We start from the raw sequence: 16,510 nt of genomic DNA on the forward strand, positions 1-16,510 counted from the left end.
TATAAAGAAAAAGAGGGCAAATGGTTACAACAAGGTTTAAAATGTTGGTTTTGGTGGAAATATCAGCCAATTAAATAAGAAAATATGTCAAAAATATCAGAATTACATATATGTTTATTGTAAAAATTTTATAATGTTGTAATATATTAAATGAGTTTAGAAAGAAAAGAACCATACGAGAACAAACTGTTTGTATGATTATTCGTCAAAAAAAACAAACAAACTGTTTGTATGATACCATACATGTAAGTTAATAAGCTTTTCTTTATATAACTAACAAGGCAAAACTTGTTGAATATATATAGTATAAGATATTTTAAAATCACATAATATATTGAGATATATTCCAATGGCATTTATGGTAGTTTCCATGGAAATGAAAATATTTAGACATTTTAAACCATGAGATACAAGTAAAAGTAATCAAAGGAACTGTGTTGAAATAGTTTATTTTATTTCTTGTCTATTAATTTTGTCATGTTAGGGTCCGTTTGGTTGGTTAAATGCCTTTTTTATTTTCTGTTATTGTACTTTACTTACAGCAGGGGCACAAAGGCCTTTTCCCTTTTATTTTAGATGCCCTATAAGTACTAATAGAAGCTGGCGCCGCCAGCACTGTTCCATTGGTTGCCAATCTCTCCTCTTCTCCTCTCTTCTTCTCTTCCCTTTTCTCTCTTATTTCTGGCCGGTCACACTGTCAAGATGGTATCAGAGCGGGAATACTGACTGTGAGAGCAGATCGAACAAGCTTTCTTTCCTTGCTGAATCTGGGCGGAACAGAGAACTGAATTTGGGCTGAACAAAACAGATCTATGACTGGTACAGTCCTCTCTTTTTTCTTTCTTTACCTTCCTTGGCCGTGTGCCAAGAGAAAAATCAAATGAATATGGGCTGCTGAATGCTGTCAGACCTTTGTGAGGTTTATACCTCCTTTTTTTTTGGATCATGTGATCCTATACCTGTTAAAAGGTGACTGTAGGTCATGGATGACCTGTTATCTCCAGTTTTTGGCTTGATTATAAGTGTTAAGGATCTCTCATGATGATTAATATTCTTAGACATTCTGGAAGGTTGGTAGGTTGGGACTGTTAACCCGTATAGGTCTGAAATCAGTTTGATCTTGCCTCTTTTGTTTGGAAATTGGTGTTGTTTTGTGCTCAGATTGAGTCCAAACCGAAGTGTGTGTGTGTGGACTGAGTACGTGTGCGTAGCAATTTTTTTTCTTGGTGAAAGGAGGGATCCTAAGTTGGGTGTTGAGACTGAAATTCTGTTTTGACCATGTCTTTTGAGAATTCTGCTACTTCGGGGGTTTCAGGAAGTCATAATGGACTGAGTGGGGGAATGGATATGAATTTTCCCATGGTTGTAATCCCCTTCGATGGACTAAACTACCTTGAATGGTTTAGGGGAATAAAACTCTACATCACTGCTAGAGGGACAATAGGATATATTAATGGGAAAGTGAAGGAACTGAAGAATGGAAGTGCTGAATATGATAGGTGGAACCAACAAAATAGTATGGTGATGTTATGGCTTTTGGTTTTCATGTTGCCACAAGAAAGAATGACATTCATGTGGGCTGAAACAATTTGTGAAATATGGGAACAGGTAGGAAAGTCTACTTATTCAGAGCAAAGGCACTATGCCAAGATATACCAATTGCAAGTTGAATCCTCTACTTGCAAGCAGGGCGAGAGGAGTCTCTCAGTATACTACTCAAATATAATATCGATGTGGAAAGAACTGGATTACTATCAAAATCTGAATTGGAAGTGTGATGAAGATGCAAAGGCATATAAGTCACTTGTCTCTCAACAACGGGTATTTGCTTTTCTCTTGGGGTTGTACCCTTCATATGAGTCCATTAGAGTACAGATCTTGGGAAGTAAAGAAGTGTGATGAATTGTGTAGAGGGGGAGCTAGTTGCCCTAGTTGTCCGGGGAAGTACAAATACTAATGTCAGAGGTTCCTTTAACCATGACATACAAAGGACACCTGCTGGAAGCTTCATCCTGAACTTCTTCCCGATAGGTTTAAGAACAATAATAACCCTAAGAAGGGCAGTCAGGTGGGAAAATCTAAGACTGCTACAGTGCCTGAGGGGGGAAGTAAGGAAAGTGAAGAAAAATCAACTATTGAGCAATTGGCTGCAATGAAGCTGGATTTTGAGAAGTATGGGAGGCTCCTAAATCTCCTGGAAGCTACGGTTTCTTCAAGTCACCCTTCCAACAGTACATCATCTTCATCAGCTTTTGCTCACTCAGGTACATATGCCTCAGCAAATCATGCTTTAGTTTCAGGTAATCATAAACTCCCTTGGATTATAGATTCCGGTGCATCAGACCATATGACCAGCCTATCTAACCTTTTTTGTTCATACCATCTCCTCTCTGGGAAAGACAAAATATCCCTGGCCGATGGGTCACTCGCCCCCATCTCTAGTAAAGGAGATATAAATACCTCTGACACCCGGTTCTTATCTTCTGTCCTCCATGTTCCTAAGCTTAACACAAACCTTTTATCTGTTAGTAGCTTAACAAAGTCCGTGAACTACAGCATAACCTTCTTTCCCACTCATTGTGTTTTTCAGGACCAGCAGTCTCAGAGGACGATTGGGAGTGACCATGGGGCGAACGGAATATACCTGTTGGACACACCAGATCAAGCCTTGGGATCACCTCATGGAGTTGCTTTAGAGTCAGTTGTGTCATAGTCTGTTAACAAAATTTTGTTGTCATTTTCGGTTTGGTCATTTGTCTTTTTCTGCTTTAAGTCATCTATTCCCGGATATGTTTAAAGGAGTGTCTTTATCTAGTCTTCATTGTGAGTCATGTGAGCTAGCAAAGCATTGTAGACATTCCTATTCAATCAGTAATAAAAGATCTCTTTCTCCTTTCCATATTGTTCACTCTAATGTGTGGGGGCCATATCACATGCCAACCATGGGGGGCTACAGGTATTTTATCCTTTTTATTGATGATTATTCTCGTTATACTTGGGTTTATCTCATGAAATCCCGGGATGAAGTACCAATCATTGTGAAAAATTTTCATGAACTCATCCTCACCCAGTTTAATACCCGTATCAAAATATTCCGCTCTGACAATGCTAAGGAGTATTTTGAGAAAACCCTCTCCACCTACCTTGAAACTTTTGGGGTTATTCATCAAAGCTCTTGTTCCTACACTCCACAACAAAACGGGGTGGCGGAAAGAAAGAACAAACATGTGGTTGAGGTTGCCAGATCCCTTTTATTTGCATCCCATGTTCCTGTAAGGTTTTGGGGAGATGCTGTTCATACTGCTACCTACCTAATCAACCGTATGCCCTCCAGGGTCCTTGGCTTTAAAACCCCCTTTAGTCTTCTCTTCCCGGATGAGGATCTCTTTTCTCTCCCTCTCCGTGTATTTGGGAGTACTTGTTATGCGCATATTCATAGTCACCAAAGGCATAAATTTGAACCTAAAGCTCATAAGTGTGTGTTTCTGGGATATGCCTCTACACAAAAGGGTTATTGTTGTTTTGATCCAGTTCGTGGCACCCGTTTTGTATCTCGGGATGTCACCTTTGCAGAGTTGACTCCTTTCTTTAGTGTTCCTCCTGAGGGGGAGAAATCTGATGCACCCTTTGCTATGTCTCCAGTTGTTCCTCTTCCCATCCCTTGTGAGTCTGATCATGGAGTGTCCACCTCTTCCACTGGACCCACCCCTGATCCTCCTCTTGCTTCTGCTTCTACTCTCCAAAGGTGTTACCAAAGGTGGAGATTCAGACATATGCAGGTTGTTTCCACTCCTTCAGAAGAGCATCTGGTCACTCCCACAGTTCTTGAGGAAACAGGTCAGCCCCCTATCGACCCACCTTTGACTGTCCCTGACCTTGACCTTCCTATTGCTCTTCTTAAGGGCAAGCGGAAGTGTACAGCCCATTGCATCTCCAAACATTTATCTTACAGCCTTCTCTCTCCTTCCTACTACTCCTTCCTTGCTTCTGTCTCTTCACATGTGATACCCAGGTCTGTACTGGAAGCATTGTCTCAACCTGAATGGAGGGATGCTATGATGACTGAACTTGAAGCATTACATAAGAACCATACTTGGGATGTTGTGGACTTGCTGGAAGGGAAGGAACCAATGGGGTGTAAATGGGTGTTTACCATTAAATATCACTCTGATGGCTCGGTTGAGAGGTATAAGGCTAGGTTGGTTGCCAAGGGTTACACCCAAATGTATGGCATTGACTATCTTGAGACCTTTGCTCCTATAGCTAAGATGACTTTAGTTAGGGTCTTGTTTTCTCTAGCAGCTACCTTTGACTGGCCCCTACACCAGTTTGATGTTAAAAATGCTTTCTTGAATGGAGATCTGCATGAAGAGGTTTATATGTCTCTACCTCTAGGAGTGTATGGAAAAGAAATGAAAAGCAAGGTGTGTAAACTACACAAATCCCTTTATGGTCTCAAACAATCTCCTCGGGCTTGGTTTGAGAGATTTCGGGCTGCTCTTGTCTCCTTTGGCTACATTCAAACACTATCTGATCATACACTGTTCTTGAAGAGAAATGACTCTCTAGTGACCTTCTTGATTGTTTATGTTGATGATATTGTGGTCACAAGTAATGACATTGAAGAGGCCAGTAAACTAAAAGCATTTCTCCACTCTGAATTTGAAATTAAAGATTTGGGAGATCTTCGGTATTTCTTGGGCATTGAAGTTGCTCGATCTAAGGATGGCATATTCATATCTCAGCGCAAATATGTCCTTGATCTTCTTGCTGACACTGGTAAACTTGGAGCTTGGGAAGTTGTTATACCTTTGCATGACTCGGCCAGATATTTCCTATGCAGTAAGTGTTCTCAGTCAGTTTATGCATTCTCCCAGAGATACTCATCTAGCTGTTGTAGAAAGGGTTTTGTGCTACTTGAAAGGCACTCCAGGGAAAGGTATTCTATTTTCTAAGCATGGTCACAAGAAGTTGGAAGCCTTTACTGATGCAGATTGGGCAAGATGTATTGATGACAGAAGGTCCACCTCTGGTTATTGTGCTCTGGTTGCAGGGAATATTGTGTCTTGGAGGAGTAAGAAACAATCAGTAGTTGTTAGATCCTCAGCTGAAGCAGAATACAGGGCAATGGCTCATGGTGTGTCAGAATTACTATGGCTACGATCCCTTTTAGAGGAATTGGGGGTGGACTACGAGCAACCAATGATGCTCTATTGTGACAACCAAGCTGCTATCAACATTGCACATAATCCGGTTCAGCATGACAGAACTAAGCACATTGAGGTTGATAGGCATTTCATAAGGGAAAGAGTCTCTTCAGGAGAAGTCTGTTTACCATTTATCACATCAGAAGAGCAACTGGCTGATATCTTGACCAAGGGAGTTCCCAAGGGGAAATTGACACACTATTATAAGCAAGCTGGGCATGATTGACATCTATGCTCAGCTTGAGGGGGAGTGTAAAGAGACTGGGCCGAATGAGCCCTAACAACCTCTTATGTGATATCCTTTATTTTATCTTTTATTTTATGTTGATGGGCCTCACTTAATGGGCCTGTTATTTGTTCTTATTTTATTTTCTTTATGTAACTGCCAAGCTGGCCGTCCACTTAAGGGTATACTTGTCATCATCAATTTGTTTTAGAGATTAATAAAAAATAGGGTTAGAGGAGAAGGAAGACTGATTCGACTTCTTCTTCTCTTATCTCTTCTCTTCAACATACACAGCTCTTGCACTATCATTAAAATCTAATTTGTACTATTAATCACTGATTTTAAACCTGATATTAGAGGACTGATTCTCATCTGTTTCAACCCATAAATTGCCTTTTTCAGTTTGCACACCTTACCATCCTCCCCCTGAGCAGCAAACCCAGGTGGTTGCTCTATATATACCTCCTCCATAAGGTCACCATGAAGGAAGGCATTTTTTATGTCAAGTTGAAATAGGGGCCAATCATACATAACTGCCAGGGAAATTAACACACGGACAGAGCCAATCTTAGCCACTGGAGAGAAGGTCTCCATATAGTCCACTCCATACAACTGTGAATAACTTTTAGCAACAAGTCTGGCCTTCAGACACTCCACACTACCATCTGGCAAGTATTTAACAGTATACACCCATTTACAACCCACAACATGCTTACCAGGTGGAACAATAGTGAGCTCCCACGTGTGAGTAGCAGAGAGTTCCTCCTCCATTGCCTGCCTCCACCCAGGTGAACTAAGAGCCTCTTAGACATTGTTAGGTATGGAAATGGATGACAATAATGAAACAAACTGGCGATGTGAGGCGGAAAGGCGAGATACTGAAACAAAATTGGAAATGGGATGGAGAGTAGAACTATGTTTACCTTTCCGTAAGGCAATGGGTAGATCAAGTCCTAAGGGTTCAGCAAGAGGAGCAACGACAGGATCTGCGGACAAGGTAGAAGCTAGAGGAGGGATCTGCACTGGATGAGGTGACGAGTCAACTCCAACAGGAACACCCGGAACGGGATCACTGATCGGAAGAGGAAGAGGAAGTAAAGGTGGAGACGAAGATGCTTCAGTTCCTGAGAAGAAGGGGACAGACTCAAAAAAGGTGATATCAGGACAGACATAGCACTTTCGAGTAATGGGATTATAACACTTGTACCCTTTTTGAGTCCGAGAGTAGACAAGAAAGACACACTTAATGGAGCGTGCGTCTAGCTTGTCTATTCCAGGACTCAGATTGTGAACAAAGCACACACAACCAAAGATACAAGGTGTTAATGGAAAGGGAGACCGACCATGAAGAATGAAGGAGGGCATCCGATTAATGAGGAAACACGCAATAAGTACAGCATCACTCCAAATCCGTTTAGGAACACTCATATGATGAAAAATAGATCGAGCAGTTTCAAGGAGATGACGGTTCTTTCGTTCAGCCACCCCATTTTGTTGAGGAGTGGATGCACATGAAGTTTGATGGATGATGCCATGCTGTTCTAAATACTGTTGAAAGGAAGTAAGAAAGTATTCATGACCATTATCTGAATGAAGCACTTTGATTGGAACACCAAATTGTGTATGTATTTCAACATGAAATTTTTGAAAAATGGAAAATAGTTCACTCCTTTCTTTCATTAAGTAAATCCATGTCATCCTTGAACAATCATCAATAAAAGTGACAAAATACTTGTAACCATTATAAGACTGTATTTTGATCGGGCCCCAAACATCCGAATGAACCAAAGCAAAAGGACTCAACATACGACTTTCAACTCTAGGACTGAAGGGAACACGACGATGTTTCCCATACTGACACAACTCACACTGTAACGACGACAAATGACTTAAAGACGGAACCAATATCTTGAGTGCTTTGAGAGATGGATGTCCCAGTCGACAATGCCACGGTAGAGGAGTGAGAGAAGTCTGAAGTGCAACTGACGATCCACCACCGTCAAGGTAATACAATCCACCAGCTTCATGCCCCCCACCAATCTTCTTCCCCGTCTTGAGATCCTAAAAAACACAAGAGGAAGGGAAGTAACAGAACAGTTAAGAGTCTTGGTTAATTTACTAACAGACATAAGATTGAATGGAAACTTAGGGACATATAGAACAGATGATAAAGAAAGAGAAGCCATGTCGACATTGCCAACACCACAGATGGGAGAGGATGAACCATTGGCAAGGGTAACTGTTTGAGATGTGGAAGTTTCAGAGAGAGAAGAGAACACACCTGGAGTTTCGGTCATGTGATCAGAGGCTCCAGAGTCAATAATCCAGGGAGAGATTTTAGATGACAAGCAAGCTATACTTGAGTGGGCAAGAGTAGCAGTAGTGTGTTGTGAAGTAGACTGAAGGAACCACTCATACTCATCACGTGGTACACTCACCATCTCCCTCCCAGAAACAGATGTAGATGTGGAAGGAGTTAGGTCTGCCTGTTGATTATCACTGACGTCAACCCCACCAGCTACAGCATGATTGGCCCATGTAGAGGGAGGGCCATGGAGATCATAACAGAACTTTACCGAATGTCCTTCCCTGCCACAGTGGGTACACTTCCTTGTAGAGTTGCTTTTTCCTTTGCCACGGCCTCCCCCTGAGTCACGACCACCACCTCGGTCAAATATGGAACCTCCATGACTTCCTCGGGAGGCATGTCCTCCCCCATTTGTACCACGTCCACCTCCTCTGGCTGTCACAAATGTTGATCTATCAGACTGTGTGGGATTCTCTGTCTGTCCCAAAGAAATCCTACGAAGCCGTGCAAACACTTCCTCAAGTGTAGGAAGGGTAGAGCCCCCCAATATTTGGGCCCTAACTGGTTCATACTCTGATTTCAACCCCACTAAGAACCTTGTGACATCTAGTTGTTCCCTCTGTTGTTGCTGAACCTTAACATCTGGAGTGAGAGGACGATAGACATTGAGTTCATTTCTGAGGTTCTTCATACTGGCATAGTACTCTTCTAGGGTTTTATTTCCTTGTTGCAGATCAAAGTACTCCTGATAGAGCTGATATACCCTTGTAGTATTATCTTGCCCAGAATACAACCTCTTGGCATGTTCCCATATGTCTTTAGCTGTATCTAAGAACATGAAGTTGGCACTTATTTTGGGTTCCATACTATTCCATAGCCATGTCATGATTTGAGCATCTTCCTGTTCCCAATCATCAAACCCTGGAGATTTAGCCGGTGGTTTATCTTTTTCACATGCTTCACTTTCCTCTTTGCCTTGAGAAAAACTTCCACTGACTTGGCCCATGGAACATAGTTCTCACCATTCAGTTTAATTGAGGTCATCTGTACACCTAGATAGTTAGAGGAAACCACCACACTAGGTTTCTGGTCACTACAGCCATCTCCTGTTGCTGCCATGATACTCTTTCAATGCTGCCTCTAATCTGAATTTCCAATCACCAACTAAGTGCTGCTGTCAGGAGTTTGATGTTCCAGAACCTACAGCAGTCCCTAAACACAATGATAGATACACAAGCTTTTGTTCTTGTCCACACCACTACTGATTTCACAAAACCATGAACCACACCGACATTAATTCAGCACTTACTAACCACATGCAAGCCCTGTTACAACTACTCAACAGAGATTGTGCATCACAAGCACCACCACACAGCCATAGCTGTCACACACGGTACAGACCTGTCTAACACTTTTAAGAGGGCACTACAAGACCAAAGAGAACTCAACTAGTGCCACTGCATTACACCTTGCACCATTTGGCCACCTACAGTAGCCCCTACACCATTCGGCCACCTGCAGCAGCCCTTACACCATTCGGTCACTGTAAGCACAGCCTGTTCTTGGAATTTTTTCCAAGAACCAGGGCAACAACCAACCTAGTTCTCTAGGTTCTGATCAGTCCTCCCAGGTTCTTGAATATTTTCAACCCAGAAATACCAACAGAGATAACCAACCTTCTTTTGAGAGCTTCAGCCAACCATTCACTGCTGAAGTCGTTTTCTTAAGAGTGGAGGTTCTGCACACCAGAGAGAAAGAAGAGCTGAGATGTTTCAGGCCTAGGATGAACCAGTTTTCTCCATTGACAACCCAGAAAAGAAAAGGAGAGAACTGAAGCACGAACTGAAGTTGTCACGAATTGAAGCAGGTCACGAACCTGGTTCTGTTACCATGTTTCGACTGCTGCTACAGTAGTCCGAAACAGTAAGGAGAAGAAGAAAGAGAAGGAGAAGAAGAAGAAGAAAGAAGAAGAAGAAGATGAAAGAACTGTCGAACCTGATAGGCTAAACCCTATCAGTCGACCTCGTAATAGTGATTAGTCTCTAATTAATTGTATAAAGACTAAACTGCCCCCACTTAAGTATAGGACAAAGAGTCTCTAATAAGACTGCCACATAAGCACATAACTTAACAAAGGTGAGTTGACTAATCTACCCTTATTCGGCTAACTCTAACAATCTTAATCCAAACAACCTACCAGGTCCTCTAGCTTCTATTTGTTCTAATGATATGAGGGGACGTACTACCCCCGTCTTCTGTAGCACCTCTTCGTTTCATAAAAAGAGAAATATTAACCCAAGAAATTCAAATGAAGAAAAGATTTTTATAGGAAACTTAAATGGGCATGTAGGGAAAATAAGTGTAGGATATGAGATGGTACATGGGGATTTGGATTTGGGGAGAGGAATGAATCAGGAGGTACAATATTAGGTTTTGTAATAGTTTATGATATGACAATATTAAGCACCTTTTTCCAAAAGAAGGATGAACAGTTAATAACATTTAAAAGTGGATCAAACATAAGTCAAATATATTAGTGGTGGTAGATGTGCACATTAGGAAATAAAAGAGAAATATGGAAGAAAATAGGTGTTCAAGAATTAAGTGGGAAAACCTAAAAGGAGAAAAGAGCTCAACTTAGACATTTAGCAAAAAAAAAAATGAGCTCAACTTAGAAACAAGTTACAATAGAAGGGATTGGAACTTGGATGGAAAGATTAATGATATTTGGCTTGAAATGACAACCAACATAAAGAAAGTAGCAAAGTAGGTCCTAGGAGAATTTAAAGGGAAATGGAAAAGTATTAAAGAAACTTGGTGGTGGAATGAAGAGGTTCAAAATATAATCAGATTAAAACAATCATGTTAACATAGAATGGCAAAAAGCTAAAAATGTAGAAAATTGGGTAACATAAGAAAGGAAGTAAAAGAAAAGTGAGTGAAGCTAAATGTAGGGCTTATGATGAGCTTTACCATAAATTAGGCACTAAGAGGGAGAGAAAGGAATGTATAAACTAGCAAAGCTGAGGGTAGTGGTTTAAAAGCGCAAGGCGCAAAAAAGGCGCAGGGGTCAATTTGCGCCTGAGGCAGGAAGTATGATGTTGAGACAGATCACCCTGTAAGAATATTGTTCCGTCATGGCCATACATTCTTAATTGTGAACCATTGAAATAATCTTTTCTGTTGTGATTTTCTTCCCCCTCCCCCCTTCCCCCCCTTGATGCAATGATCCGTTGTTAACCTATGTTTATTACCTTCCTGAATGAAGTTTACTGAGAATTCAGCAGGCCCAAAACACCTCACGCTTCAGGTGCAAAATGCCCTTTGCACTTTTGCCATGCCTTTGCTTTTAAAACACTGGCCTCAGGTTGATTGCTCTGCTGGAATAGATAGGTGGAGGTATAATAAGGAGATGGAGGAAGGAGAGTTTACCAAGGTAACAAACTGGAGAAGGACCTTGAAGGTTGAGGCTAAGCAGTTTCTTTTTGAAAGCTTTAGGGTGAAAGGGAAGAAATCTTTGAAAATCAGAGAACTAAGCATGACCATGGTCTTATTGGTCGGGAAAGAAGCTATAGTTTGGTTCCGGACATTCTTGGAGAAAGCAATTCAGGTGAGTGGAAAGTTTAGAGTGCAAAGAATCAAATGAATTTAATAGTAGGAGATTTGTAGCAGAGAAGAGAAAGAACTCTAAAGGAAGGTTTGTGGCTCTGTTGGAGTTTTTTGGGGAAGGAAGAAAACAAATGGTTTGTTTTCCTGAAGGAAAGTTGGGGAATGGATGGAAAGAAGTGTCAACTGCTTTGAAGGATTTCTCTACCCGAGAGGAATTTGGAGAAGGTAGAAATTCTGAGAAGAACATCTACAGGTAGTGAGTGGAGTTGGTGGATGTAGGAAAAAAGAGCATTAGACAGAGGTTGCAGGAGTACAAATTCTTGGTAAAGCAGCAAAAGACTGCAGAATGGTATGCAATTAGCTCAAGAACAAGTGGGAGAAAAAGTTTATTGTAACTTCTACAATACCTCCAAAAAACTGGAGGACGGTTGCAGAAGAGTTATTAAAGAAGTTAAACTTGGGCTGTTCTATCATCTTAACCCCCTTTGAGACTTGTAAGGCCCTGTTTGAGATAGTTGGGGAGGAGTTACAACTCTATGCTTTGTGTTGTAAATCGAACTCAGCTTCTGTAACTATCACAAAATGGACTCCTCATTCAAACTCTAAGGATCTGCATGTGAGGGACAAAGTAATAGTTTGGATATTGGGTCTGCTGTTTCATCTTTGGACCTCAGAGGTGTTTGCTTCTATAGCTGCTCTGTGTAAGGCAAGACAGGAAGGCTCTTTTGTGGAAGATCTCCACTCAGCTGCAATTTGTACGAGTAATGTGCATTTGGATGATATTCCTTGTTCAGTAAAACTGATGGTTGATGGAGTGCTCTACATAGTTTGACTGGTTACAGCCATTGAAGTTGCCTTGTGGAGTGAGGGGAGAAGGAAGGAGGTTGAGAAGGTTGAAGAAGAGTGGCTATGTGGAAGCAAAGGATTGGCTCATTCAAATCTGGATGACATTTACACTAAAATGGTATACTTGGGAGAGGACGACTCAAAAGGAAACACACCAGCAACCAAGGGGAAAGAGCCATTAGGAGAAGAGGAAAAGGTGGCGAGTTACAGGTCTTATGCTCAGGTGCTAACAAAAAGAGCCTGTAGGGAGAAGGCTACTTGACAGGTTTCACCAAATAAGAATTGTTCTAGTCAAGGTGGAGAGAAGGGACTGAAACAGTCTTTAAAAAAGCAAGGGGGTCAGTTGGCGAGAGTAGAGGGCCACGTTGGGACAAGTAGAGAGGGAACACTCTTAAGCCGCAGGGAGAGCTGTTCAAATGGGCCTAAAGAGAGTAATAGTGCAGCCCATAAGAGGGCAGTTGGGGTGGGCCGAGTTACAACAAGGTCTAATTCCTCATAGGCCCTTAAAGAAGGAGTGTTTGGGTCCTACCCAGTTAGCCCACCTAAGAACAAGTCATGTAACCTTTTAAGTGGTCATGTGGGTCGACTAAAGGGACTGATGATGGACACAGATTTTGGTCCATCAGCGTCCCCAATTCGAAGGGTCACAGGGAGGAATGGTTCTGTTAGTAGCAGCTCATTGCGCCGGAGAGACGTAATCCAAGAAAAAAGAGAGTTGGTTTAACAGGGTGTGTAGAAGAGGAGGAAGATTTAGAGGAACTTAGCAAGGAAGATTCTGAATTTGATGAGTCTGATACCTCAAGTATTGGGAGTGTTAGGCCAGAGAAAACCTTTGGGTTTCAAGGGGATGAAAGCTTTGACACAGAATGGCTTTTCTTGGAGGAAGACAAAGGCAAAAAAGATGACGGTGAGACTGTGATCATTACCTCTAAAGCCACTTTGGAGGTGGGTAGGGAAGAAGAGATGCCAACCAGCCTGGGTAATGGACACCGCCTGGGGGATCCGGAAGCTATCTCGATGTTTCAACAAGTGCATGGTGCCGCGGTTTTGGTTTCTAACTATTCTTCTGAGCAAAGCTTGGGTGTAACCAGTAAGGGGGTGTCAAATTCTCAAGTTCAGCCTCAGTCTAATACCGAACCTTTGGAAACTGGTTTTTGTAGGTCTAGTCCCAAGACAAAAACCTTCAATGGAAGTCCTTCAACAAAACCCTCCTCTCCATGTGCGTTAGTCTTTGATTTTAAGAATACTAATGAGCTTTCTGTGTTGGGCAACAGATTTCATCCAGTCCCAACCATTGTCTGCCAAAATCCAGCAGGTTACGGTTAGAGATGAGGAAGAAGGGTTTAAAGGAAGGAATATTGAGGCCGAATGGAAGGCACAAGGTGATAAAATCTGGGATTTAGTTTGTGATTCATTTGAGGAGTTGACTAGGAGGGAGGCAGAAGATAGATACATTAAGGAAGACTTGAATCTACAAGAGGCTAGCCAAAGAAAAGGGAAAGAAAGGAATGAGGGTGAGGGAATTGGGAAGCGATCGATGAATCAAATGGCTGAAGAAATGGGCCTGAAACTGAAAAAAGTAGTTAGTGTTATAGGGTATGCCAAAACAAAGGGGAAGAAGGAAAGGATTGTCCAAGAAAGAGGAAGCTATCGGAGGTAGAAAGATTAAAATAAGATGTTGCAACAGACTTAGAGTTCAGTGCCAGGGGGGAAAGAAGGAAAGGGATCAAGTAAGGGATGGTGGTTTCCAAGGTGGAAGTTTTAGTGATCCAATGAAGATATTGAGTTGGAATATCAGAGGGTTGGGTAGTGCTAGGAAAAGGAGGATAATAAAGAATATGGTTAGAAAGGAAAATCCAGATATAGTTTTGCTTCAAGAAACAAAAGTGGCAGATTGGATAGGAAATGGGTGAGAAGTGTGTGGTGCTCTAGAGGATTAGGATGGTCTTTTTTGCCTTCATGCAGGGCTTTAGGAGGTATAGTGACATTGTGGAGGAAAGAGGTAGTGGAGCCAATAGAAGAGCTAATAGGTCGGTTTATGGTTTCTTTGAAACTTAAGGGTGTGGGAGAAGAGTTTACTTGGGTGGTGACGAACGTCTATGGCCCGAATAGGTATGGAGAGAGAGGCGAAATGTGGGAAGAGCTCTATGATATAAGGGGTTTGTGGGAGGGTTTGTGGTGGTTAGGTGGGGACTTTATGTGATCAGGTTTACAAATGAGACCAATAACCCCAATCAAGCGATCACAATCAACATGAGGAGATTCAATGAATTTATTAACGAGTGTGGCTTGTTAGAAATTCCCCTCCAACAGGTTGTCTTCACTTGGTCCAACCGACAATCTACCCCGAGATGCTTTAAGCTGGATAGGTTCATCTTTAGTTCAGATTGGGGAGAACATTGGTTAGGTCTGTCAGCTAGGGCCTTGCCAAGAGTCACTTCAGATCATTGGTCAATAAGCATTGGAACTAGGAACTTCTTGAGTGGGCCTAAATCTTTCAAATTTGAAAATATGTGGCTAACACATCCAAACTTTACCCATAAGGTTAAAAAGTGGAGTGAAGAAGTGGTGGGTACCCTTGGGAGGGGTGTCAAATTCCATAGGAAAATTCAGAGGCTAAAAGGTAAAATTAAAGAGTGGAATAGGGAGCATTTCGGGAGAGTGGAGGAGAAGAAATTGTGTTATTTCTCAGATTGAACTCTTGGATGAAAAAGGACACGATTCTCTCTCAGAAGAAGAAAGGACCTTAAGATGGACCCTGAAGGAGTTGGAAGAAATAGTGTTGAGGGAAGAGATGTGTTCGAGACAAAAATCAAGGCATCAATGGATTAAGGAAGGGGATGGTAATACTAATTTTTTCCATGCAATCGCTAATGGAAGAAGGAGAAAAAACTTCGTGGAAAAGTTAGAGATCAATGGTGAAGTTGTGGATGATCAAGAAGAGATTGCTAATGTTTTCATGAATCATTTCAGGGCAGTCTACAAAAGACAAGGGGATGTGAGGCTTAGAGTGGCCTAGATTGGATTCCGAGGTGGCAAATCAGTTGGAAAAGGATTTTGAATTGGAAGAAATAAAGGGAGTTGTGTTTTCAATGGATAGATCTAAAGCACTTGGACCTGACGGTTTCACTATGGCTTTCTTTCAAGATTGTTGGGATATCATCAAGTTAGATTTGTTGGCGAGGAGTTTGCGGAAGTTCACTTTATAAGTCCAGGGATCAACTCCACCTTCTTCGCTTTGATTCCTAAAAAGGGAGATGTTGTTCAACCGAAAGACTTTAGATCCATCAGCCTAGTGACTAGCATTTATAAAATTTTGGCCAAAGTGTTGTCGTTAAGGTTAAAATTAGCCCTTCCAAATTTAATAAGCCAATCAAAAGGGGCCTTCATTCAAGGAAGACAGATTACAGATCAAATCTTGATTGCAAATGAATGTGTGGAGGACTTCAAGAGAAGGGGGAAGAAAGGTTTCGTATGTAAACTGGACTTGGAGAAAGCTTGTGACATGGTCGATTGGTCTTTTTTGTTGGAGTCGCTAAGGAACTCTAGGTTTGGAGAGAAATGGTGTGGTTGGATTGAGGCTTGTTTAAAAACTTGCCATTTTTCAATTTTAGTTAATGGAGTGGTTAGAGACTTCTTTCCAACTTCTAGAGGGTTGAGACAATCGGATCCTCTGTCTCCTTTCCTTTTCACTTTGGTAGCCGATGTGTTTAGTAGGTTCATTTCGAGAGCTGATGGTTTGGACATGTTTAGAGGATGGAGGGTAGGAAGAGAGGGTATTGTGGTATCACACTTGCAATTTGCGGATGATAAAATCAGTTTTTGTGAGACCGGAGATCCCTTAAAGGCTAGAAACTTGAAGCGAGTAATAAAGTTGTTTGAATGTGTGTCGAAGATGAAGGTCAATTTTGAAAAGAGTTGTGTGGTGGGGGTAAATTTGGAGAGGAGTTAAGTGAGGTAGTAGAGTCCTTAGGTTGCCTTACCTCTAGCTGGCCCTTGAAGTACTTGGGTATGCCTTTAGGAGATAATCTAAGAGAAGGAAGATTTTGGAATTCGATTGTAGAAAAATGCACAAAGAAGCTGGTAGTTTGGAAGAGAAACTACATTTCCCTCGGAGGTCAAATCACTTTAATTAGAGCTGCTCTTGCGAACTTGCCAACTTACCTTCTCTCCGTCTTTAGAATGCCGCAAAAGGTGATTTTGAAGGTACAGAAAGTCATGAGGGATTTCTTGTGGGAGTCAGGATCATGTGGTTAGGTGGGAAATAGTGTGTAGGAGGAAGAGGGGTTTGGGATGAGGTAATCTAAGGAAGAA

General features: G+C 41.7%; 1 protein-coding gene across 1 annotated transcript in view; it reads left to right on the forward strand.

The window, feature by feature from the left end:
• EMB2279 (pentatricopeptide (PPR) repeat-containing protein) overlaps positions 1-16,510 on the forward strand; it is an 89,449-nt gene that overhangs the window by 67,196 nt on the left and 5,743 nt on the right. The window lies entirely within an intron of this gene.

This window comes from Nelumbo nucifera, chromosome 3, assembly GCF_055504915.1.
Source record: "Nelumbo nucifera cultivar China Antique chromosome 3, China Antique-T2T, whole genome shotgun sequence".
NCBI lineage: Eukaryota > Viridiplantae > Streptophyta > Magnoliopsida > Proteales > Nelumbonaceae > Nelumbo > Nelumbo nucifera.